The following is a 26,465-nucleotide window of genomic DNA, read 5'->3' as shown; positions in this document are numbered from 1 at the left end:
GTTACATCATGGACACGAATGCTGTCACCCTCAAACTGCCGCAATTTTGGGAGCAACAACCGGCCGTGTGGTTTTTCCAGGCGGAAGCCCAATTTGCAATCCGGGGAGTAGCAGCGGATTCGACCCGTTATTATTACGTGGTCTCCGCCCTCAACAGCACCACGGCCTCGCGGGTCGTCAACCTCCTCGAGAGTCCACCGAACAATGGCAAATACGAAGCTTTAAAAGCATGTTTACTGCAGATTTTCGGTCTGTCCAAGTCGGAGCGCGCTTGCAGACTTATCTCCATGCCCGGCCTCGGGGACTCAAAACCCTCAGAGCTCATGAGCCAAATGCTCACACTTTTGGGCTCAGAATCGCAATGTTTTCTGTTCCGCGAGCTGTTGCTCTGTCAACTACCAGAGCCAGTACAGACGGCCTTGGCCAATTTCGCAATCACGGATTGTGCTGAACTCGCTGCGGAAGCGGATAAAATATTCACCGTCTCACAACAATCTTGTGCAGCCACGAGGCACCCATCCCCCACAAGAGCGAATCCGACTCCTCCTCCTGCAGGCTGGTGTGCATACCACGCTTGTTTCGGCGCGAAGGCCAGAAATTGCCGTCCGCCCTGCAGTTTCTCACTAAAAAAAAATCTACCTCAAACCCGCGGTTTCTAAGAAGATCATTAAGGCCTAAGGGATGCGCTGGAGTTGCGATGGCCGTCGGGTCCGCATGGAAACTCCTGTACATTACAGACTCCCTGTCAGGGCAACCTTTTCTCTGTGATACTGGCTCCCAGTGCAGTATCCTACCAGCGTCGAAGCTAGATCTTCAATCCGGCGGTCAAGGTCCCCCCATCAAGGCAGCCAATGGTGCGGCCATTCGCACGTTCGGAAAGCGTAGGGTCCAGTTGAGTTTTGGCGGCCAACGTTTTGTTTGGGAGTTCATCACGGCGAAAGTCTCACAGGCCATCCCGGGGGCAGATTTCTTCTGCGCAAACGGGTTTCTCGTCGACATCCGACACTGCCGGCTAATCAGTGCCTCCACTTTTCACTCGGTCCCCTGCCACCGAAGCACCACGATGTCTTGGTCAGTTGCCTGTGCAGTCCCTTCTCCAAATGAGTTCTCTCGTCTTCTCGGTGAGTTCCCTGAGCTCACCAGGCCAACATTTTCTTCTTCAGTCGCGAGGCACGGTGTGGCGCACCACATTACCACGACAGGATCCCCCGTTTATGCGAGACCTCGAAGGCTGGAACCTGGTAAACTCGCGGCCGCCAAGGCGGAGTTCCATACAATGGAACGCCTGGGTATTATTCAATGTTCGAATAGTCCTTGGTCCTTGCCATTACACATTGTTCCTAAGCCGGGCGGCGGATGGCGACCATGCGGCGACTACAGATGCCTGAATGAGGCTACCACACCGGATCGGTACCCAATTCCTCACATTCAGGATTTTTCGGCCCACCAGGCAGGGAATTCCATCTTTTCCAAAGTAGACCTCGTCCGAGGCTATCATCAAGTGCCCGTGCATCCTCAGGACGTCCCCAAAACTGCCGTCATCACACCTTTCGGGCTCTTTGAGTTCCTTCGTATGCCGTTTGGGCTGAAGAATGCAGCACAAGCCTTCCAACGTCTCATGGATTCCGTGTTGCGCTATCTGCCGTTCATCTTCGTCTACTTAGACAACATCCTTATTGCCAGTAACAGCACGAAAGAACACATTACGCACTTGCGTACCCTTTTTTCTCGCCTCAGCCAACATGGCCTTATTATCAACCCGGCCAAGTGCCAGTTTGGGTTGCACAGCATTGATTTCCTGGGACACAGAATCACCTCAGAAGGCACCGTCCCGCTGGCCACGAAGGTGGAAGCAGTCACCTCATTCCCTCTTCTTCAGACCGTCAGGGCCCTCCAGGAATTTCTGGAAATGGTCAATTTTTATCATCAGTTCGTCCCCAAGGCGGCATTGTTGATGCAACCTTTGTACGAGGCCCTCAGAGGTAAATCGGGCAAAGACCCAATCGATTCGACACCCCAGATGGACCAGGCTTTCCTCGACACTAAGAACGCTTTGACTGCTGCGACCATGTTGGCACATCCCCTTCCGGGCGCAACCATTGCACTTACCACCGACGCATCTGATTATGCCATCGGGGCAGTACAGGAGCAGTGGGTCAACGGCACATGGCAACCACTGGCTTTCTTCAGCCGCCAATTGCGGAAGAACGAACGCAAGTATAGTACTTTTGATAGGGAGTTGTTGGCATTGTTTCTGGCCATCCGCCATTTTCGCTTCCTACTGGAAGGACGCCCATTCACGGCTTTTGTAGACCACAAGCCACTTACTTTTGCAATGGCCAAGACAGCGGAACCATGGTCGGCACGGCAACAACGTCATCTTACGTACATATCTGAATTTACAACCGACATACAACATGTCTCGGGCAAAGACAACCTGGTGGCCGATTGTCTCTCCCGCGCCCAGCTCCACGCAGTACACCTGGGAGTCGACTATGTTGGTTTGGCAAAAGAACAGAAGGCAGACCCTGAAGTGCAGGCATACCGGACCGCACCTTCCAGCTTACAAGTGGCTGATGTCAGTTTCCAGGCTGCAGGGACCACGCTCCTGTGTGACATCTCGATGGGCGTCCCACGTCCAATCGTTCCAGTCGAATGGCGCAGGAGAATTTTCGACACTACCCACGGGTTGTCACACCCTGACATGAGAGCGTCACAACGACTCATGGCAAAGAAATTCGTCTGGAAGGGCATGCATCTCGACGTCCGTGACTGGAGCAATACCTGCGTGAGTTGCCAGAAGTCCAAGATACAACGCCATGTTAAGGCCCCAGTCGCCACTTTTCCCGTTCCGGAGCGTCGATTCGACCATGTGCACGTGGGCCTGCTTGGTCCTCTCCCTTCCTCTCGCGGGTACACTCACCTCCTCACCGTGGTAGACCGCACCACCAGGTGGCCAGAGGCAATTCCTTTGGTTGCCACCACAGCGGCAGACATCTCCAGAGCCTTCATCTCGTCGTGGGTAGCTCGGTTCGGGGTACCGGCTGACATCTCCTCCGACAGGGGGCCTCAATTTACCTCTGAGCTTTGGAACGCCGTAGCTCAAGGTTTGGGCACCAAGCTTCATCGTACCACCGCCTACCATCCACAGGCGAACAGTCTGTGTGAAAGATTCCACAGGTCCCTTAAAGCCGTACTGCGTGCTAGTCTCCGTGGGCCTAGTTGGGTGGACAGGCTCCCTTGGGTGCTGCTCGGTCTTCACACGGCGCCTAAGGATGACCTGCATTCTTCTTCAGCAGAGCTGGTTTACGGCCAAACACTCAGAGTGCCTGGCGATTTTCTTCCTCTTCACATGGAACCCTGGTCCCCAGCTCAGCAGCTCGTCAGCCACCAGGGAGCGGCAGGAATTTCATCCCAGTGCCTACGTTGCATCATGACCTGCAGCGCTCCCATGTCCCGGTGGATCTTCAGAGCGCAGAATACGTGTTCATTCGGCAGGATGCTCGCAAAAACCCGCTCAAACCGCCTTACACAGGTCCGTTCCGCGTCATCTCGTCAGGTGACAAGTCCTTCACAGTCGACATCGGCGGTAAGCCTGACCACATCTCCATCGATCGGTTGAAACCGGCGCATCTGGATCTGAGCGAACCAGTCGTCACCGCTCAACCGCCTCGTCGTGGTCGTCCACCATCGACTGCCGGTCCAGTACAGCCACAGTCATCCGCCGAGTCGCCAGTGCCCGCCTCACCGGGTCGACCACAGCCGGCCTCTTCTTGTCCTCTGCCTGCGGCGTCATCCCAACCACAGCCAACGGCCAGTTCGTCTTCTAGCGCTCCGTTCCAGCTGCCGGGGTATTGCAGTCGGTCAGACAGACTCGTCAGACCCCCTTCTCGCCTTACCTTCTCTGTTAAAAACAATTCTGGGGGGGCGCATGTGGCGGAACCACCAGAGGATTACGGACAATTGTATATAATTCCTTTTACAGCAATGTAGTACAGCTGGGGCTGCACCTTTAATGTATCTGTTAACTGTACTAGGGCTTCTTTCCTGTACTCCGCGTGATGACGTCATGCCGTCCGTCACGTGATCTCTCAACGGTGGGAAGAACGTGATGACGTCATGACGTCAGAGCTCGGAACCTTCTAGCAGTCGAGCTCGGAACCTGTTAGCAGTTGAGCTCGGAACCTGCTAGCAGTTGAGCTCGGAACCTGCTAGCAGTTGAGCTCGGAACCTTCTAGCAGTTTCCAGAGAGGCTTTCAAGCAGACCAGACCTATTTGCATTGTATCCTACAGTTTCCTGTACAGCTTCGTTTGTTCATTAAATTTTATTGTTTTTGATTTTCTGAGTCGATCTCAATTCTTCGGCTAAAAACCCCAGTTCCTACAAAATAACTATTTTAAACAATAATTTAAATTTTTGAAAAAATTAATTACATTTTCTAACAGGGCTAAAAATAAACTTACCTTTCTTTAAAGTATTTAAAAATAATAAACCTGTGGAAAAATTGTTTTAATTTTAATTAATTCATCACTTACCTTGTTAAAAGCAGGCCTTGCGCCTGCTTTTTAAAAGTGTAACTCCTGGAGACTTACCCACCCGGGAAAAACTGCAAAAAAAACGTAAGTTCGATGTGCACGCGCTGCCTCTCCTGCGCATGCGTTCCACCTCTGAACCCCTTCTTTCAGGGGAACGGAAGTGCCGGTTTCCCATGCATGCGCAGCGCATGCATGAAACCGGCACTTCCATTGGGCTTGTGGGTGAGTACCCCATGCGTACTCACCTGTGGAGACCTGAATTTCTGGGCCAATATCTTGATGTACAAACAACTAGAAGTAGCCTCCACAAGCACCACAGGCGTTATAGCTTTGAAAGCCCACAGCATGACAGATATTCTGCCCAAAAACTCATGATCTCCCAATAAGAATATTACATATGCTGGAAGTTCACTTCTTTAATGTTATTGAGGTAGGCCATAGAAATATGAGCATTACCCACTTTCAACTAAATTGGTGGGTGTGAAGCCCTTAGTGGTCACTTCTCCACCAGTCCATTCCAGGACTGGGAACTCCACACTATTACCTATGTTTGAGCTCTGTCATAGTATTTGTTTGGGTTGTGATGTAAAAGTTGATGATTGGGGGTAGGGTGGGTTGGGAAGTCTTGGTCACTGTAAGTGGAAGCTACATTCAAGTTGCCAATATTTGGTACCTAGTGAAGAAAGAATTCATGATATGTGTGCTCAGAACAATGGACTCTGATTAGTGATGGACTGCAAATCCCTATGACTTGAAATCTGTCTGATGACAACAAGGATGATTCTAGGATTCAGGCCCCCAAGTTATGAGGAGAGGCTATCATAGTTATATTCATTGCAGAAAACAAGCTTCTGGATCAATTGATCCAGGTCTTTAAAGTAGCTATAAATAATATAAACAAACTATTTGACTCAGAATATAACCACAAAACTAAATAACACTGATGCAAAGATTTAAAAAATCTCAGCCAACACTAGAAATTGGAAGAATTTTCCCCACAAACAAATTTGCACCAAAAGCATTGCTGCCAATTGTTTTATTCAAAAAAGGAGCTGGATAAATATCAGATTGAGACTGGAGTTGAAGTTTATGTGCTGGAAGTGCAAGCCGGGAGACATAACGTGGAGGACAGTAGCGATATGAAGATGGAGAGATATTCTTCAGTTTTGTTTCATTGCATTTGGTGAACAGGGAGCATTTTTTCAGAACTTTCCCTCAGGATAAAAGGTGTGATGTAAAGTCCATGAGAGAATGAATATTATATGATCTGTAGAGGGAGTGGGTCTGGCAGACCAATTGGCCATTTTCTCATTCCATAACTTATGTTGGTATCCTATGAGAAGGCTGATGTAATCAGTTTGTTTCTGGATGGACACTGGTATTTCCTCGGGACTGCTCCCAATTGGCCACCGTAACTTCGGCAGAAGCTCCGTTTATTTATCCATTCGAGGTTTCCGCTGAACATACGCTGATGTTATGGTATCTTATTGGTGAACCATTGAAGCCATTCCCAGCAGTTATGTTCTTGGGAGTTTATATTTTAGCTTGTTTCTTGCATTATATAACTGACACTCTTTTTCCATTAGTTGACTTTGAACAGTAAACAACTCTCTCGCAGTTTGTTTATGCTTCTGTTTTTTGTTTAGTTAATTGTCAACCTCATTTTTTAAGGCACAAGTGTTAACTTTCGCAGTCTCTCTTCTGCTATTAAGCATTGGTGATGATGTATGGAATATGGTATTTGCATAATCATATATTTTAAGCCTTCTATCAGCACATTGTAATATTCTTCTCAGAGCTTTGAGTTTGAACTCATGTTTGTTTTGGTGTGGACAGAGAAAATGAAAGCAGACAAGAATACACCTGCTTCATTAGTGGGAAACTGATGAACTTCAGTCACTTATCTTATTGATCTGCAGAAATTCACTTATGAGTTTTGTGTTCCTGGTTTTTTTAAGAACCTCTTAGTCCTTTTAAACCTCTGCGAAATCCAAACATTGCAAATCATTTTTACAACATATTGAACAGAAGTAGGCAAATCCTTGTGATCTCATATATTTCTGATCATGCTGCTTCTCTCTTTATTCTGCAACATTAGCGTCATTCTGAACAGTAGAAAATATTATTTCACTAACTTCAGTATATTTCAACCAGACATGAATTAGAAAAAAAATCTAGAAATCAATATCATACATTCCATACCAGTTAATGGAGCTTACAAATGGTAGCAATGCCTCTGGTGCATATCAGTTTCTTTACTGTTCATCTTACTCGTTTATTGGAACAGTTTATTACTGGTGTTCTCCTTTGATAGTTCTTAGCCAGAAATGCAACTCATCAATAACTGTATCAGCAAATAAAAGCACAATCAATCTACACACTTCCATTGATGCAAAGCTTCAATATACAGTATGCACATTGTTAACCAATTCCAAGTTTTTCCCTCACAGAGTAAATACCAGTTTAGACTTTCTAGTCAAATGCTAAAAACATTTCTTTTTAAACAAAATTATTCTGACCAATTATGTATGAAGCATTTCACTGTACTTTCAACAAAAGTCAGTTTCATTTACATATATGACAATCAATTACAATGAACCTTGTGATGAATATGAATTACGTTATATCTAGCATGACCAAGTAGATTTTACCTAACCTTTTGATATGCCAATACAGGAGATCCAATTTTAAAAAGCACAATAGGCTGGTTTTATATCCTCCTGTCATTTTATATAAACCTAGTGGTAGAGATAGATTGATTTATCTTTTGTGAGATGTTAATACCAATCAAGATCACTTCACACACTTTGACAGGTTAGTTCTTTAATAGGAAGAAAAGGACATATTTACATTAAGGGTAAAATTTCCCAACAGCCCTACATCACCAACAGGATCTCAGGCACAGCAGATGGCTTATTGGAAAATCACAGGTGGACTGCACACAATTTTCCAATAAGCTGCTCACTGCATGTGAGGCCCCACCAGTGGCACAGGATCTCATAAAATTTCATCCTGTGTCTGCCACTGCTTGATTTTTGTTTGTTTAGCATGACACCATATGTATATCTTTTTTTTAATTCTGTGTTCTCTGACAGCTGGGGCTGGGTTTTTCTCTGCTATATAGCAGCAGAAAACAAGCTAAAATTGGATGTTGAGGCCTAGCTTTGCATTCCTACCCTGAGCTCAATTTTCATCCCCATACCCCCACTGAGATGGCCACTGGCTGCCCCTTCCAGGTGCAAGGCAGGAGCCTGGTAAGTCATCCCATTTCTCTGCTTACTGCTACTGTCAAGGCCCATCAGGGTTGTAGACCCTGGAACAATGGTGGTAAACACTCTAACTCACTGTATAGAGGTAGGAGGGCCTAGTTGTGGCCTCCTTTCTCTCAATATGGGCTCCAAATAGTAACATTTTTAGGCCTTAACCTAAAATGTTTGTTTCCTGTTCAGGATTCTTTGCTCTCTTTAAAACTCTGGTCACCTCTTAACTGCTGCAGTGGCGGTCCTGAGTTACATAGGATTACATAGGATATACGACACAGAAATAGGCCATTCGGCCCAACCAGTCTATGCCGGCGTTTATGCTCCACTCAAGCCTCCTCCCATCTTTCCTCATCTAACTCTATCAACATAACCCTCTATTCCCTTCTCCCTCATATGCTTGTCTAGCATCCCCTTAAATGCATCTATACTTTTTGCTTCAACCACTCGCTGTGGTAGCGAGTTCCATATTATCACCACTATTTGGGTCTAGAAGTTTCTTCTGAATTCCCTATTGGATTTCTTGGTGACAATCTTATATTGAGGGCCTCTAGTTATGCTCTTCCCCACAAGTGAAACATATAAGATACTGAGGGGGCTCGACAAGGTAGATGCAGAGAGGATGTTTCCCCTCGTGGGGAAATCTAGAACGCGGGGGCACAGTTTTAGAATAAAGGGTCGCCCTTTTAGAACTGAGATGAGGAGGAATTTCTTCTCTCAGAGGGTCGTAAGCCTGTGGAATTCTCTGCCCCAGAGAGCTGTGGAGGCTGGGTCATTAAATACATTTAAGGTGGAGATAGACAGATTTTTGCAAGATAAGGGAGTGAAGGGTTATGGGGAGCAGGCGGGGAAGTGGCTTTGAGCCCAAGATCAGCCATGATCTTATTGAATGGCGGAGCAGGCTCGAGGGGCTGTAGGGTTCTCAAAATTCCCACATTCCCCAAAGGTTATGGATAAAGGGACCCTGTTTGGACAAGTTATTAAATCAGGGTACCCAAAATGGCTTCTGTAACCTCGTGACCAAAACCGACAGGATTTTAAAAGCAAGGCCCTGCAAAAGGGCAGGCCCTGAAATGAAATCTAACATTCAGGAATCTGTGAAAAGACTTTGTAAAGCCAGACAGATAAGTAAACACAGAATATGCATTCTTCACCTTGGAACAGATCAAGCCAGGGTGGCTCTAATCTGAAAGCCATCAACTCTTTGCATAAATAATCGGTAACAGCTCACAGGTAGCTGCCAAGCCAGGAAACCCGATTAAGTTTCATAAATGACAAACATCCAGGACATCAAAGCCATTATACCAGGAGACAACCACCCCAGGAGTCGTTAAAGTAAATGGCTGTAATCATTTTAAACGAGCCTGCCAAAAGTTAGACAAAGGACTGACCTGATTTGGCGTGCAGATAAGGGTGAAGAACCAGGTATAATTGTAGGCCCATCGGTAGTGATCGGTCTCCTATCTCTCAGCTCTTGCCGCTTGCCTCCTGCTCTGGGCTCCTGCCTCTCACTCTCGTGCCTCGTGGCGGGCCCTCTTCTCCCTCCCTGCACCGCTCAACACCAAGGACGCCCATTACACCGGGGCCAAATGCGGGAGGAGAACAAGAACCCGAATCGAAAACGCACAGGACACACGGGGCCACAAACAGACGAGACAAGATGAGGAGAGTGGTAAAAACTGGTGAAAGCAGAGAAGGGCAGCAGGAAGACACATTGGGGGACAAGTGGCCTAGTTTTAAGCTGGCATTTGATAAATAAGTTGACGTTGGATGCATGGACAGTAAAACCCCAATTTAAGAATAAGTTGGCATTCGAAGCATGGGTAGCGAAATCAAGACAAACAGCCTAGTTATAAGCTGGCGTTTGATACATGGGCAATAATAGCCCAGTTAAGAATAAGCTGGTCGAAGCTTGGATAGGAAAATCTTAACAGTAAAGACCGCCAGCCGAACCCCAACCGCAGCAATACCGTTGGCGACCGCCCGAAGAAGAAGAAGGCCCATCGCGACGAAGTACCCAACGAAGAGGTTGACGGGAGAAAAAGGAGGGTGCTTCATACAAACAACTTCAGCGCCATGCCCTTTGACCATGTGACGATGACGAACCCCAAAGGACAGAAAGAGTGAACCTCAAAACCCAACCAGTTAAAGCAACAGGTTTCGAATTGGTGAGCATGAATTCCTGGCCCCTCGTAGCTTAATCTAGTTAGGTGTTAGGGGGTGGGATAAGGATAAGGGGATTTTTAATGTATTTGTTTCCATCGATGTGCCGTGTGTTCCCCATTCCCTTATAAGTGTAATTGTTTATGCCTGTAACTATATCAGTAATTCTCAGTAAGATTGTGTTTTATTCTGCCTACAATAAAATTTTGGTTTTCTTGCACCAAACCACTTGTCTGCTCGATTTTCTGTATCGCCGCCTGTACCTAAGTCCGGTGTCTAGAACCCAGGGGTGTGGGAGCGATTCAAACCGCTCAGAGACAGTCAGAGGTGAAGCTGACTGGGTAAACGCCACCCCCTACAGGGCCAAGTAGCCTATTCCTGCTCCTATTTCTTATGTTCTTATGTTCTAAGTGGAAATATTCTCTCTCTATCCACCCTATCAAAACCTTTCAAAATCTTAAAAACCTCATAGGTCACCCCTCACCTTTCTTTTTGCAAGAGAAAAGAGACCCAGCCTGACCACCCTTTCCTGATATGTATACCCTCACATTTCTGGTACAATCCTTGTAAATCTTCTCTGCATCCTCTCGAGTGCCTCTTTGTGTCTTAATGCGAGGAGCATTCGTAATAAGGTGGGTGAATTAGCTGCGCAAATAGAGGTAAACGAATATGATTTGATTGGGATTATGGAAACATGGCTCCAGGGTGGCCAAGGCTGGGAACTCAACATCCAGGGGTATTCAATATTCAGGAAAGATAGGCAAAAAGGAAAGGGAGGTGGGGTAGCATTACTAGTTAAAGAAGGGATTAACACAATTGTAAGGAAGGATATTAGCTCTGATGATGTGGAATCTGTATGGGTAGAACTGAGAAAAACCAAGGGGCAGAAAACGTTAGTGGGAGTGGTAAATAGACCTCCAAACAGTAATGCGGAGGTTGGGGATGGCATTAAACGGGAAATTAGAGAAGCGTGCAATAAGGGCACAGCAGTTATCATGGGTGACTTTAATGTACATATAGATTGGGCTAACCAAATTAGTAACAATACTGTGGAGGAGGAATTCCTGGCGTGTATACGGGATGGTTTCCTGGACCAATATGTCGAGGAACCAACTAGAGATCAGGCCATCTTAGACTGGATATTATGTAATGAGAAAGGATTAATTAGCAATCTTGTTGTACGAGGCCCCTTGGGTCGGAGCAATCATAATATGATAGAATTCTTCATTAAGATGGAGAGTGAAGTAGTTGACTCAGAGACTAGGGTCCTGAATTTAAATAAAGGAAACTACGATGGTATGAGGCACGAGTTGCGTAGGATTGATTGGGGAATGTCCCTCAAAGGGTTGACGGTGGCTAGGCAATGGCAAACATTCAAAGACCGCATGGATGAACTACAGAATTTGTTAATCCCAGTTTGGTATAAAAATAAAACAAAAAAGGTGAATCAATCGTGGCTAACAAGGGAAATTAGGGATATCATACGATCCAACATATAAATTGGCCAGAAAAAGCAGTAAACCTGAGGATTGGGAGCAGTTTAGGATTCAACAAAGGAGGACAAAGGGATTAATTAAGAGGGGGGAAATAGAGCATGAGAGTAAGCTTGAAGGGAACATAAAAACTGACTGTAAAAGCTTTTATAGATATGTGAAGAGAAAAAGATTGGTGAAGTCAAGAGTAGGTCCCTTGCAGTCAGAATCAGGGGAATTTATAATGGGGAACAAAGCAATGGCAGACCAATTAAATACATATTTTGGTTCTGTCTTCAAAAGGAGGACACAAATAACCTCCCAGAGATGTCGAGGAACATAGGGTCTGATGAAAGGGAGGAACTGAAAGAAATCAGTATTTGTAGGGAAATGGTGTTAGGGAAGTTGACGGGATTGAAGGTCGATAAATCCCCAGGGCCTGATAATCTACATCCTAGGGTACTTAACGAAGTGGCCCTAGAAATAGTAGATGCATTGCAGGTCATCTTCCAACATTCGATAGAATCTGGAACAGTACCCATGGATTGGAGGGTAGCTAATGTTACCCCACTATTCAAAAAAGGTGGTAGAGAGAAAACGGGGAATTATAGACTGGTAAGCCTGACATCGGTAGTGGGGAAAATGTTAGAGTCCATTATAAAAGATGTAATATCAGAGCACTTGGAAAACAGTGACAAGATCAGACAAAGTCAACATGAATTTGCAAAAGGTAAATCATGCTTGACTAATCTACTGGAATTTTTTGAGGATGTAACTGGTAAAATAGATAAGGGAGAACCAGTGGATGTGGTGTATTTGGACTTTCTGTGAGGGTGTCGGTTAGTTCCCCCAGTAACCCCTAGATGGCACCTTCACTTGTTTGTTTCCCTTTGCTAAATTGTTACTAGTTTACTTAACTGCCTTTTATCAGGTTTTATTGATTTCACCTGTTTTTGCTTGTATTTAAGTTCTGGGAGCAGCAATCTTTCATCTGCTCAGACATTCTCCTTTTCGTCGAAGAGATGAGCAAAGTCTTTGACCATCCTATGAGTGGACGGGAGGCAGCTAAGAGACTTTTGAATCTCCGCCAGGGCAACTGCAGCGTCGCCGACTTCGCCATTGAGTTCCGCACACTCGCTGCGGAGAGCCGCTGGAACACCGAGGCCCTTCGCTCCACGTTTCTTCATGGCCTCTCTGAATCTATCAAAGATGAACTGGCATCCAGAGATGTTCCGGAGGACCTTGACACGTTCATCTCCCTTGCCATCAGAGTGGATAACCGCCTCCGGGAGCATGGTAGAGAGAGGAGATTCACTACTTCCACAGAGGTGAGATGTTCCGGTGTTTCGAATCTAACCAAGAGTTTCCAAGTACCCCCGAGTCCACCTGTTAGCGCCGAAGAGGAACCTATGCAACTCGGCAGAACTCGGCTCTCCCAGTTTGAGAGACAGAGGAGATTGAGAGAGGGGCGTTGTCTTTACTGTGGCCTGTCTGGCCATCTCAGAGCCACATGCCCTGAGCTTCAGGAAAAAGCCAGGAGGATTGGGAAAATACAAACAGATCAAATCCCTTCTCCTACCCCTTCTGTCTTCCAAACCCTGCTTTCCGCTCGTCTCTCTTGGGGGGGCAACAGTACAACCTCCAGGCGTTTATTGACTCCGGGGCCGCTGGCTGTTTTGTCGATGCCACCCTTGTGCGCAGCCTGAAAATTCCTTTCTCCCGCCTTGACAAGTCTTTACAAGTCACCGCCCTCAACGGCAGGCCCCTTGTTTCTGGGCGTATTCATCATATCACCGGAGTATTACATGTCCAAGTAGGGGAGAGACATCAAGAGTTGCTGCAGTTTCACCTTATCGATTCACCTGAGCTCCCTCTCGTTCTTGGACATCCGTGGCTCTCTCTTCACAACCCTCACATTGACTGGACTACTGGGACTGTGCTGGAGTGGGGTCCTTCATGTCTAGCCAACTGTCTTAAGGTCTTCCCTAGTCTGCCCCGTCCTTCCTCTCCCGAGCCAGCTGATCAGCTGGACCTTGCTCATGTGCCCCCTGAATATTCGGACCTCCATGCTGTGTTTAGTAAGAGGCGGTCCACTACACTCCCCCCACACCGGTCCCACGACTGTGCCATTGATCTCCTGCCTGGCACTAGCCCCCCTCGGGGTCGGCTCTACTCTCTCTCTGGCCCTGAGAATGTTTCCATGGAAGAATACATCAAGGAAGTCCTCGCTACAGGTTTCATTCGTCCTTCCACCTCCCCAGCGGGTGCTGGCTTCTTTTTTGTAAAGAAGAAGGATGGTGGTCTCAGGCCTTGCATAGACTATCGGGGGCTTAACAAAATTACCATTAAGAACCGCTATCCTCTCCCTTTGATGTCTTCAGCATTTGAGCAGCTGCAGGGAGCTACCATCTTCTCCAAACTTGACCTCCACAACGCGTACAACCTGGTCCACATTAGGGAGGGGGATGAATGGAAGACTGCCTTTTTCACCCCTAGCGGTCACTGGGAATACCTTGTCATGCCCTTTGGTCTCACTAATGCTCCTGCTGTCTTCCAAGCTCCGGGACCTGCTGAACCAGTTCGTGTTTGTTTATTTGGATGACATTCTCATCTTCTCAAAGTCCCCCCAGCAGCATGTCCAACACGTCAGACAGGTTCTGCAGAGGCTTTTGGAGAACCGTCTCTTTGTCAAATCCGAGAAATGTGAATTCCACGTCTCTGCTGTGGAAGCGTCCAGATGGATCCTAGCAAGGTTCAAGCCATCTTGAACTGGCCGCATCCCACGTCGGTTAAGCAGGTTCAGCGGTTCCTGGGATTCGCCAACTTTTACAGATGCTTCATCCGCAACTTCAGCTCCATTGCCACCTCCCTCTCCGCATTGACCAAGGGCTCGTTTTTACGGTTCAGTTGGTCTTCTGAAGTGGAACGGGCCTTCCAGGAGCTCAAACAACGTTTCACCTCTGCTCCCATTCTGGTACACCCGGACCCCACCCTGCCCTTTACCGTAGAGGTGGATGCCTCGGATATTGGAGTCGGGGCTGTCCTGTCCCAGCGCTCCCCTAAGGACCAAAAGCTACATCCCTGTGCCTTCTTTTCCCGTCACCTGAAGCCAGCAGATAGTAACTACGATGTCGGCAACAGGGAGCTCTTGGCAGTTAAGTTGGCCTTGGAGGAGTGGAGACACTGGTTGGAGGGAGCAGAGCATCCTTTTGTCGTCTGGACCGACCATAAAAATCTGACATATATCCAGGACGCCAAGCGCCTCAACCCTCAGCAGGCCAGGTGGGCTCTCTTCTTTAACCGGTTCAACTTTCTCCTGTCTTACCACCCAGGGTCTCAGAACCTCAAACCGGATGCCCTTTCTCGCCAGTTTGACCCCTCGGAAAAGGACCGGACCCCGGAACCTATCATCCCCAGTTCCTGCATCGTTGCTCCCGTGCAAGGGGCCCAACGTCAGGAGGCTGACCCTGGAGCAGGCCCTCCTAATAGCCTTTATGTCCCCAGTCAGGTGCGCGCCCAGGTCCTTCAATTGGGGGCAATCTTCTCAATTGACTGGTCATCCTGGGATCCGTCGGATTCTCGAGTTCCTTAAGAGGAGATTCTGGTGGCCCTCTATTGAAGCCGACACCCGGGCCTTTGTCTCCGCTTGTCCCGTCTGTGCCCAGAACAAGACATCCCAACAACCTCCGCTTGGTCTCCTGCATCCCTTGCCCATCCCCAGCCGTCCCTGGTCTCATATCGCCCTGGATTTCATCACCGGGCTACCTCCATCTGAGGGATTCACTACCATCCTAGTTGTGGTCGATCGCTTTTCCAAGGCTGCTCACTTTGTCCCTCTTGCCAAGCTTCCCTCTGCCAGAGAGACTGCCCAGCTGGTTGTCCAGCATGTCTTCCGCCTCCATGGCTTGCCCCTGGATGTCGTCTCTGACCGTGGTCCCCAGTTCTCATCCAGGTTCTGGAAGGCTTTTTGTTCCCTCCTGGGTGCTTCCGTCAGTCTCTCCTCTGGGTTTCACCCACAGTCTAACGGCCAGGCTGAGAGAACCAACCAAGATCTGGAGAGGGTGCTAAGAAGCTTCGTGTCCTCCAATCCTTCCACCTGGAGCAAGTATCTGGTCTGGGCAGAGTACGCGCACAATACCCTTCAGAGCTCCTCCACTGGCCTCTCACCTTTCGAATGTCAATATGGCTTCCAACCGCCACTCTTCCCTGAACAGGAGAGGGAGGTAGGAGTCCCGGCTGCCCAGGGGTTCGTCCAACGCTGCCGCCGTACCTGGAGGAGGGTCCGATCCGCCTTGTAGCTCGCTTCTTCTCGGCAGAAAGTGCAGGCTGACCGACACCGCCGCCCAGCTCCTCGGTTCCGGACTGGACAGAAGGCCTGGCTGTCTACCCGGAATCTTCTGCTCCACGTGGAGTCCCGCAAGTTGGCTCCCCGGTTCATCGGACCTTTTAGGATTTTGGAAAAAGTTAACCCTGTGGCCTACCGGCTCCTCCTTCCTCAGTCGATGAAGATACATCCCACGTTCCACATCTCTCACCTCAAGCCGGTACTTACCAGTCCCTTGGTTCCTGCTTCCAGACCTCCCCCCCGCGCCCCGCATGATTGACGGTCAGCAAGCCTATACTGTCCATCACCTCCTTGATAGTCGCCGGGTTAGGAGGAGCATTCAATACCTGGTCGACTGGGAGGGTTATGGTCCTGAAGAGCGTTCCTGGCTTCCGGCCCGGGACATTTTGGATCCTGAACTCATCAGGGATTTTCGCCGTCGCCACCCTGATCGTCCAGGAGGAACATCAGGAGCCGTTCCTAGGGGAGGGGGCCCTGTGAGTGTGCCAGTTAGTTCCCTCGGTAACCCCTAGATGGCACCTTCACTTGTTTGTTTCCCTTTGCTAAATTGTTACTAGTTTACTTAACTGCCTTTTATCAGGTTTATTGGTTTCACCTGTTTTTGCTTGTATTTAAGTTCTGTGGTTTCTTCCCTCTGTGCTCAGTCTTGACAAGCCATTTGCCGAGTGGTAGATTGTCTTGAGCTCCTATGTTTGTAACTGTTTACCTGTGTGATTCTAGTAAAGTACTTTTATTTAAGACTGCATACTGCTTCTCGCCTTGTCTGTCTGCACTTGGGTCCAGAACCAGCCTCGCCCTGACACTTTCAAAAGGCTTTTGATAAGGTCCCACATAAGAGATTAGCATGTAAATTTAAGGCACATGGGATTGGGGGCAAGGTATTGACTTGGATAGAGAACTGGTTGGCAGACAGAAAGCAAAGAGTTGGAATAAACGGGTCTTTTTCCGAGTGGCAGGCAGTGACTAGTGGGGTACCGCAGGGATCACTCCTTGGACCCCAGCTATTCACAATATATATTAATGATCTAGACAAGGGAACTAGATGTAATATCTCCAAGTTTGCAGATGACAGAAAGTTGGGTGGGCATGTGTGCTGTGAGGAGGATGCCGAGAAACTCCAGTATGATTTGGACAGGTTGGGTGATTGGGCAGAAACATGGCAGATGCAATATAACGTGGATAAATGTGAGGTTATCCACCTTGGCGTCAAAAACAGGAAGGCAGATTATTATCTGAATGGCAATAGATTGGGAGAAGGGGAAGTGCAACGAGACCTGGGTGTCCTTGTGCACCAGTCACTGAAGGTATGCATGCAGGTGCAGCAGGCAGTTAAGAAGGCAAATGGTATGTTGGCCTTCGTAGCGAGAGGGTTTGAGTACAGGAACAAGGATGTCTTGCTGCAGTTGTACAGGGCCTTGATGAGACCACATCTTGAGTATTGTGTGCAGTTTTGGTCGCCTTATCTGAGGAAGGATGTTCTTGCCATGGAGTGAGTGCAACGAAGATTCACCAGGCTGATACCTGGGATGGCAGGAATGATGTATGAGCAGAAATTGGGTCGATTGGGCTTATACTCGCTGGAGTTTAGAAGAATGAGAGAGGATCTCATTGAAACTTATAAAATTCTAACAGGACTAGACAGACTAGATGCAGGAAGGATGTTCCCGATGGTCGGGGTGTCCAGAACCAGGGGTCACATTCTAAGGATAAGGGGTAAGCCATTTAGGACAAAGATGAGGAGGAATTTCTTCACCCAGAGAGTGGTGAACCTGTGGAATTCTCTACCACAGAAGGCAGTAGAGGCCAATTCATTAAATATATTCAAGAAGGAGTTGGATATATTTCTTAAGGCTAAAGGGATCAAGGGATATGGGGAGAAAGCAGGGACCGGGTACTGAATTTGTGTGATCAGCCATGATCTCATTGAATGGCGGAGCAGGCTCGAGGGGCCGAATGGCCTATTCCTGCTTCTATCTTCTATGTTTCTATATATCCTCTATATAGCGACCAGAACTGTATGCAGTACTCTAAGTGTTGTCTAACCAAGGTTCGATACAGGTTTAGCATAACTTCCCTACTTTTAATGCTATACCTCTAGAAATAAACCCGGTGCTTGGTTTGCTTTTTGTATGGCCTTGCTAACCTGTGTCGCAACTTTTAGTGATTTGTGCATTTGTACTCCGAGATCCCTTTGTTCGTCTACCCCACCTAGACTCGCACCCTCCAAGTAATAAGTAACCTCCCTATTCTTCCTACCAAAATGTAATACCTCACATTTATCTGTGTTGAACTTCATTTGCCAACTTTATATGCCCATTCTGCAAGTTTATTACTGTCCTCCTGTAATTTGTTGCAGTCCTCCTCAGTATTGACTGTTCCCTCTACCCCCCAATTTGGTGTCATTCGCAAATTTAGAAATTGTATTTTTGATTCCTAAGTCTAAATCATTAATATAAATTATGAACAACAGTAGTCCCAGCACTGATCCTTATGGAACACCACTACCCACATTCTGCCACTGTGAATAGCTACCCTTTACCCCTACTCTCTGCTTTCTGTCTTGAAGCCAGCTAGCAATCCATTCTGCTACTTGTCCTCTGACTCCACATTCTCTGACCTTGTTCATCAAATTTATTGATTAAAGTAAAATAAAGGCCTCGATATTAACCCCTCAAAGATGGGTGGGAGAAATTTGGAGAGGGGACTAAATAAAAAAAAACAGGGAACGCACCCCCAACCCACCGCATACGTTACCGGTGCCATTTTTACAGCGGCGGGTTTCGTGTCATGCGAGTATCTCACCTTCGAGAGGCGGGACACTTCATTAACTTATTTAAATCAGGCTCCCACAGTCCAATTGGTAGCTTGATTTAAATTTTACAGACGCCACATAGGTTATCCTGGGCTCGGGAAATCCGGCAGTGAAAGGGAGGCATGAGTTGTCAGTTCAAGAAGGTATGTGCCTTTTACAGCACTCCTTGTGGGCCAGGAGGAAGAGCAGTGCTTCCCACCCCCTCCTGGCCCCTCGAGGAAGCCTTCGGCCTCCCCTCTGCTGATCATGGCTTCTCTCTCCCGTATTGGGCTTATTTCAGGCCCCCATGGAGCGCAGGAGATAGCCCCTAAAATGGGATCTTTCTGCCCCCATTTCACACCCGAGGTGCAATTTTGTTTAATCTAAGACTTTATAGGTATCATAAATTACCTCTAAATAAATAGTTAAAAAAAAATCTGTGACATGGAATGTTTCTGAAAACTGAATTCAGCAGCATCCATAAATCAAATAATTTTCTGCAAGTGACCAAGTTCATTATAATGAAAGGATTTGAAATTCAGCTTCTATGCCCCAGGTCAAGCCAATATTGATCTGCTTAATTAGTTCATTGATGCAGATAGGGTACAATACTGGCTATGTTACTGAACTAGTAATCCAGAGAATTTAGTTCAAATCCCAACATGGCAGTGTGAGAATTTGAATTCCGTTTAAGAAATCTGGAAATAAAAAGCTGGAATCGGTAAAAGTGACCATGAACCTGTCGGACTGTCATAAAAACCCAACTGGTTCATTAATGATTTGATCACCTGTATCTCTAAATCCCTTTGCTCATCTAAGATGTAGGTGATGTTTCTGTTTTACCTACCAAAGTGCATCGCCTCACAATTATCTATGTTAAAGTTCATTTGCCACTTAACTGCCCAGTCTGCAAGTTTTCTAATGTCTTCTTGTATTTTATGTGGGTGCATACCATTCATCATTTAGTTTTGCTAGTTTGTCAATTATTTTCTTCCTTTCTATCCCAACTGTATTAATATTCTTTTTAAGCTCATCCTCTAGTGAAGTGTCTATTTCATTGTCTTCTTTAGTAAAAACTGAGGCAAAATAGTTGTTCAAGACTTCTGCCATTTTTCTGTCATTACCTATGAGTTTATCTTGCTCATCCTTTAATGGCCCTATCGTTACTTTAATTTTCCTTTTGCTATTTATGTGTCTATAAATATCAGCTGCGGCTCAGTGGGCAGCACCCTCGTCTCTGAGTCAGAAAGTTGTGGGTTCAAGTCCCACTCCAGAAAATTGAACAAAAAATTCTAGTTTGACACTCCAGTGCAGTGCTGAGGGAGTGCTGCAGTGTCGGAAGTGCCATCTCTTGGATGAGATGTTAAACCGAGGCCCCGTCTGCCCTCTCAGGTGGACATAAAAGATCCTATGGCACTATTTTGAAGAAGAGCAGGGGTGTTATCCTCAGTGTCCTGGCCAATCTTTATCCCTCAATATCACTAAAACAACCCCCAGATTATCTGGTCATTATCACATTACTGTTTGTGAGAGCTTGCTGTGCGCAAATTGGCTGTCGCGTTTCCTACATTACAACAGTGACTACACTTCAAAAAGTATTTCATTGGCTGTAAAGTGCTTTGGGACGTCCGGTGGACATGAAAGGCGCTGCATAAATGCAAGTCTTTCTTTCTTTATAAAACACTATTATTTCTTTTTATATTCATTGATAATTTGATTTTGATGATGGGCTTTTTTAACTTCTCTCCAAAAATCTTCATATTCCCTTTTTCCCTCTTCTCCTACTTCTTATATGCCTTTAGTTCTTTATTCATCCATGGTGCACAAAATTAGCTTGCTTGTTTTTACCATTTAGTGGAATACATTTCTCTTGAACTCTATTGATTACCCTTTCAAAGATTTCCCATTGTTTTTCTGTCTCTTTGATTTACAAGATTTTCTCCCAGTTCACCTTCTTATGTATAGCTCACATATTGTTTTCCTGGAATAGATATGCCATTTAGAAGATTGCCTTGATGAGTAGTTGAATGGGTAAATAACTAACATCACTAATTTGTACATTATGTAAATGATTGGGAAATCATGATCATAGATTTGCAACTATTTCCATTCCAGAATCAAACTTTTATGGTAGTCAAATTCAGATAAGCTTGATTCTTCAGTTGTATTTATTGCTTACCTTACTCTCTGACCTAGTTGAAAGTAAATCAATGCTGACATGCATATTGGTTAATCTCTTGCAGCTCTACAAAGTACAGGTAACTGTAACAAAGATTGTTTTGTTCATGTAATGTATGAACAAATCATGAACATCTGTAATATGTCTATTAATAAACCGTATCAACATCACTGCACCACTCTTTAAAAAAACTCATACTTCTGACACTATCTATAAAAATATTGATATTATTTTCTGCCAAAAATAATGAAGAACTGCTGAGTTATTGGCATTGTTATAGAAATTTGTCTTTAAATCTCCGGAGATTCTCCATGAATGGCAGGAAGAAGTCAAGTATTCTAAACAGAAAAGCACAGAATGTAACACAATACCTCAGCTGCAGGCAAAACTGCTCACAGCACAGCAAATATTAGAGTGTTAAGAAATTCAATTAGCTTCAAATCTACCCTTGACCTATCTGTTAACCAGAGGAAAACCAAGGTAAAAGGTCTGATTGAATCATGAGCAAGTTATCCGGTGTTTATTTGATGTGTAACAAAACAGGAAAGTGGAATGGCAATTAGCCATGGATTTACTCTTTGCCTCATTTCAAATTTGGTTGATGAAAATGTCTGAGATTAAAAGAGGTACAAATATGAAAAGCTTACCAATTTGACCTAAAAAAAAAACTAATTTCAATAGCTGAGGCTTAGGATAGATAAATGTTGTGGGGTGTATTAAATGTACCTATTGAATGTTCATCACTTACAGTAAGGAAAAAAGCCTCAAATGAATTACAACTGGTCAAAAGAATAATAATTCACAACATATGAAATGACTGACAATAAGTATATATCTAATTATCACTGGTTTGTGAAGTGATATAAAGAATAGGTGACCATATAGAAAACCATAAATTTGTGTTGATTGTGGAAATAAAGTACAAAATTTAGATACTATCACAATTCAAATACAACAGCCAAAATAAGGGGAACCTTATAACACTGAACCTGAAATATAAAAGACATATTGTAGAAGTTTAACAAATAGTTTGTTGTGATTTAGTGACAGAGTAAAGTACAAATTATATTGTGCATTATAGCAAACTACCTTTTGGTTATGATTAAATATTTTTTCACTAGGAACTAGTTTTCCATTTGCAGCAAGGAGATGCTTTATTTATGCCAAGTGTTGCATTAGTCCAATTAAATATTGGAGGATATCTTGGTGCACCAGCTGAACAGTTTTGTCATGAAGCTTTGTCTTCTGATCTACAATGATGTTTCACTTGTTGTGAAGGCCACTGCTTCACCACAATTATATCAGAGCTGGAATTGTGACTGCTCTTGGGTTCACTTTAGAAACAATAAAGGACTGCAATCACCGACTGAGGGATTTTCAAACATAATGTTGCCATTCAAAATTATAGAACCTTCTAGCAAAATTAACACTGCTCCCCAGAGGTCTAGTGCTCTGTACCTAGTGGCCAATTTCATTCTTGTTTAAATAAATTAATCTTCCAACTTGGAAAATCTGCAGCTTCTGCAATTTGTCAAGGATTTCTGCTCATTATGGAACTGAAAGCACACTTACAAAATATCCATATTCATACCTTCACTTAAATCCAACAGCGAAGTTCTACAATATCTACAATGACAAATCACATTGCTCTAAATGTCAGCAAAAAGACTGTATCACAGAAATTAATTATTTGTATTGTATCTTTCTCCTGAAAGCTAACTTTGGAATATTTTTAAATTTTTCTTGATTTTCTTCCCTTCTCAGTACCCTTCCCAATTGAACGGGTAACTTGTTCCCAGCGCCCTGTCAATTCATCTCTTTAGCCAGTCACTTGGAATTGAGCGGGGCAGTTCCACAATGACATTTTTCCTCCCACATTGTGGGGAAGTGCTTGCCCTCTGTTTGTCATGTACAGCAGCTGGCAAAGTTGACATTGCAAATTTACTGTCTACTCAAACTCACGTCTTGACCTTCCATTCATTGCTAAGGATGTTAAAGTACCAGCACACTCCAGCATCACAGCAGTCTACCGAGTTCTATTAATGTTATTTTTAATGTGGAAGAGTTACGTTAATTAAAGCTGAGTCACAGAGTTTGCAAATATTCTCAAAATCTCACTATTGCAGATCAACCAAGCACTGTATCAATAATGTAGCAATAGTGCATTTACAACTAGGGAAAACATAATTTAGCTCAACAGAGTTCTACAACCATCTGCAACAAGACCTGCTGCCTACTGGACCAGGAGGCCATGCTTTGCCCCTGGTTGTCATAGTCACTACCGCCCTTAAACTTTTTTCCAAGGTTCCTTCCAGGCTGCTACAGGAGACATCTCCCAGTTTGCAGTGCACAGCCGCATCAAGCAAGCCATCAATGCTCTTTGCCGGGACCAACCAATACATCACATTCCCAGTGATTGGCTTCCCTCATGTCCAGGGCATCATTGAGTGCACACATGTTGCCATCAGGGCACCAGAATACCAGCCAGCAGCCTTTGTAAATAGGAAGGGCTACCACTCCATTAATTTCCAGCTCTTCTCCAACCACAGAAGCAGTATAATGCAAGTTTGTGTCAGGTTCCCAGGCAGTTGTTGCAACGCTTTTAGCTTGCAATACTCAACCAATCCCCTCAGAATTTGATCCTTTCAGGAACGATACAGGATGGCTGATGGGGGACATGGCTCATGACATCATCCACAACCCCATCATGCCTAAACAACACAGATATAATCAGATACATGGGACCACAAGGATCATAATTGGGCACACAATAGGGCTCCTCAACAAAGGTTCAGGTGTCATGACAGGTCTGGGGGCTCCCTACAATATGCCTCACTAAGGCCGGAATTTTGCCAGCGCTCAGGGTGCAGGTTTGGAGACGGGACTGCTGTCAAAATCACAAAGATTGACAGCGGGTAGAAAACCCACTGTCAACCCGACTCCAATCAATCTTCCCAAGTGTCGGGTCCCCGATTTGCGCATGGACCCAACACCTAGCGGCGAGAAGAGGATTATAGCCATTTAACTGCCTGTTAACAGGTACTTGATAGTTGTTAACAGGCAGGTAAATGTGGCATGTTGTGCGTCTGCTGTAATGTTTCTGCATTGATGACAGCTGCAGAAGTGGTGTGAAGGATCCAATGATGCACTGGTGAGTTTCAGAGGTAAGAAAATGTTGGGAAAATAATTGTTAATGCATTTACAATTTTCTGTAGGTAACACGTTTTGAATTGGATGTCTAGTCCCACCTCATTGGGAGAATCTCTCTCACCAGTGACAGATCGCTTTTTTAATCTCACCTGCAGCTGCCATCTGTTCTAGCCTAAGGAGGGAGTCACTGGAGAGCCTGGGTGCAAGAACTCACCTTTGCACAGTGATTGTCAGTGTTTGCAGCACCTTAATGCTGTCAAACACTGAGAAATGTGCTGTCAAAAAAAATTGTGCGTGGTCCCTTTAAGAAAACCGGCAGATGATGTGTCATCAAATGATGCTATCTGACCGGCTTCCTCTTAATTGGTCGGCAAGCCCGCAGGGCAGGCTTAACAAGGTCAATCAATGTAAAATCACATCCGTGGGCTGGATGCAGTTGGGGGCGGAACTGGAACCCGGAATCCAGCTGACCTGCTCCCAAGCCACATCCAATGACAAAATCGCAGCCTTAAGAGTCTCCTGTATCATAGTGGTGTGCTGCATCTTGTAAAACCTTACCATCCAGAGAGGACTGTGTCTGAAGGAGGCAGAGTAACAACAGCAGCCCTCATTGGCTAGAAAGACCTGTGTGAAAGTGAGGAAGCAGCAGAAGAAGGAGGGCCTCCTCAACGTCTTGCAGCAAGAGAAGCAAGGGACAAGTTAGTTGCTCAGCGATTCTGCAGACCTGTTCATTCCCCTGCCCTGAAAAGTTATAGCCAGAAATTCCCAGTCCCACCGTGGCTGAAACAAAGTGCAATGCACTGAGTTTCTGTCACTTTTCAAACCTTAAGAAAGCCTGAGTATTTTTTATCAGCTATGACATGCTGGTCATTTTAAAATTAATTGCCATGTGCTGAGAATCTCTCAGCTGTCTGTCTCTCTTTATTTCTTCATATTAGAAAGGGTGCACATAACTGATTGTTATGCAACATGTCACTTCAATGACAGATCATCACTACTATGTAGATAAATGAATTAACAAGGGTTATTTACCAAGTTCACTGGCAGAATCACTTAATATTACTTGGTTTCAGGAGACAGGGAGAAATAAGTGTTGATTGTTGGTCATATAGGGGGTCCTAGCATTAAGGCTCTTATAGCTTGGCCTTGTCCTCAGAATAGTTGAAAAACTTGAGACATGTTTCTGAGGGAAGGACTTTGTTAATTTGAAGTCCACTTGACAGACAGTTTTGTAGCCGATGGCTGTCAAATCTGAGGATATAGGGAACAGCCTTCTTCCAGTTCATCATTCCTCCTGGGCTCATTGCAATACAATACTTCATTGGCTGTAAAGCGCTTTGAGGCGTCCGGTGGTCGTGAAAGACGCTATATAAATGTAAGTCTTTCGGTTTTTTTACAGGTTAGAGGCACCATGGCATTTAGACTGAGTCTGGCATTTAAGTTAAGTTGCACACAATAGTTGAAGTTTAGTATTATTAAGAGTCAATGAACTGTCACATATTTTATTACATTTTTATCCTAGGCGTTATGAGTTTATGGTCAGAAAACTGTGAACATCACACACCCAAATTTCCAATATGTGCTGCCAGTGGGCAAGATTCTCCACTGGCAGTGGAGACATAAGAAATTACCCATTGCACATAAAATGTTATACTCCAGTTTGTAGGGAGTTAAAGCTCCCTTACGGGAGTGATCTTTTGGAAGACCTAAAAAATAAACATCAGCTTTCATCAAATTTATATTATATTTCCTTCATTCTAATAAAAGTTTCTAGTTATCTGACTTTATTTCTAATGGCCCAGAAATTTGGGTCGGAGGCTTCCCGCGGGTGCAAGCCCCCGACCTGCACTTACCTAGCGCGCCGGCCGTTGAGCTGTGGGCCCGCGTGGGATTCTGATCCTGGGCCTGCTCCAACTGCCGACGCGCAGTGCTTGCGTATCCCAGGGGCACAGTTAGTTCGATGCGTCCCCTGGGATCATGTGGGCCATGGAGAGCCAATGGTAGCAGGGAATGCCCATTCATAAAATTGACAGGAAGAGCTGTCAAAACTATAAATACTATAAGCCCCAAAACATCACTAAAACTTCAAATACATTTTTTAAAAAATCACATTTTTAAAATAAGTATAAATTACATAAAATAACTATTTTAAACAATAATTTGTAGGAACGAGAGATCCTATCCAAAAAACGAAGTCCAATGCAGTGAAAAGAATTAATCAAACTTTAATGAACTCAATACTTTAACTTTTAACTTACAGGAACAGAGGTCAGCAGGTCTGTGTCTCCTCACAGCCTTTCTCAGCAAGCTCTTTTACAACTGCCATTTCCAACTGCCATTTCCAACTGCCAACTGACGTCATGACGTCATCACGTTTTCCGTGCCAACTGGGGGTCACGTGATCGGCGTCATGACGTCATCACGTGAAAATACCAGAAGCTGCACACAGCTTAAAGGTGCAGTTCACAACTGCACCACTGGGTGTCTAAAGGAATTATTACAGTTTATTCAATGGCCTAGAAATTGGGTTTTGGCTTAGCCAGGGCTTTAGCGCCGGAAATTAGTGCCG

Source organism: Somniosus microcephalus, chromosome 6, assembly GCF_052327205.1.
Source record: "Somniosus microcephalus isolate GS21.2 chromosome 6, FLI_Smic_1.0, whole genome shotgun sequence".
Classification (NCBI taxonomy): domain Eukaryota; kingdom Metazoa; phylum Chordata; class Chondrichthyes; order Squaliformes; family Somniosidae; genus Somniosus; species Somniosus microcephalus.
This window is presented reverse-complemented; position numbering follows the sequence as displayed.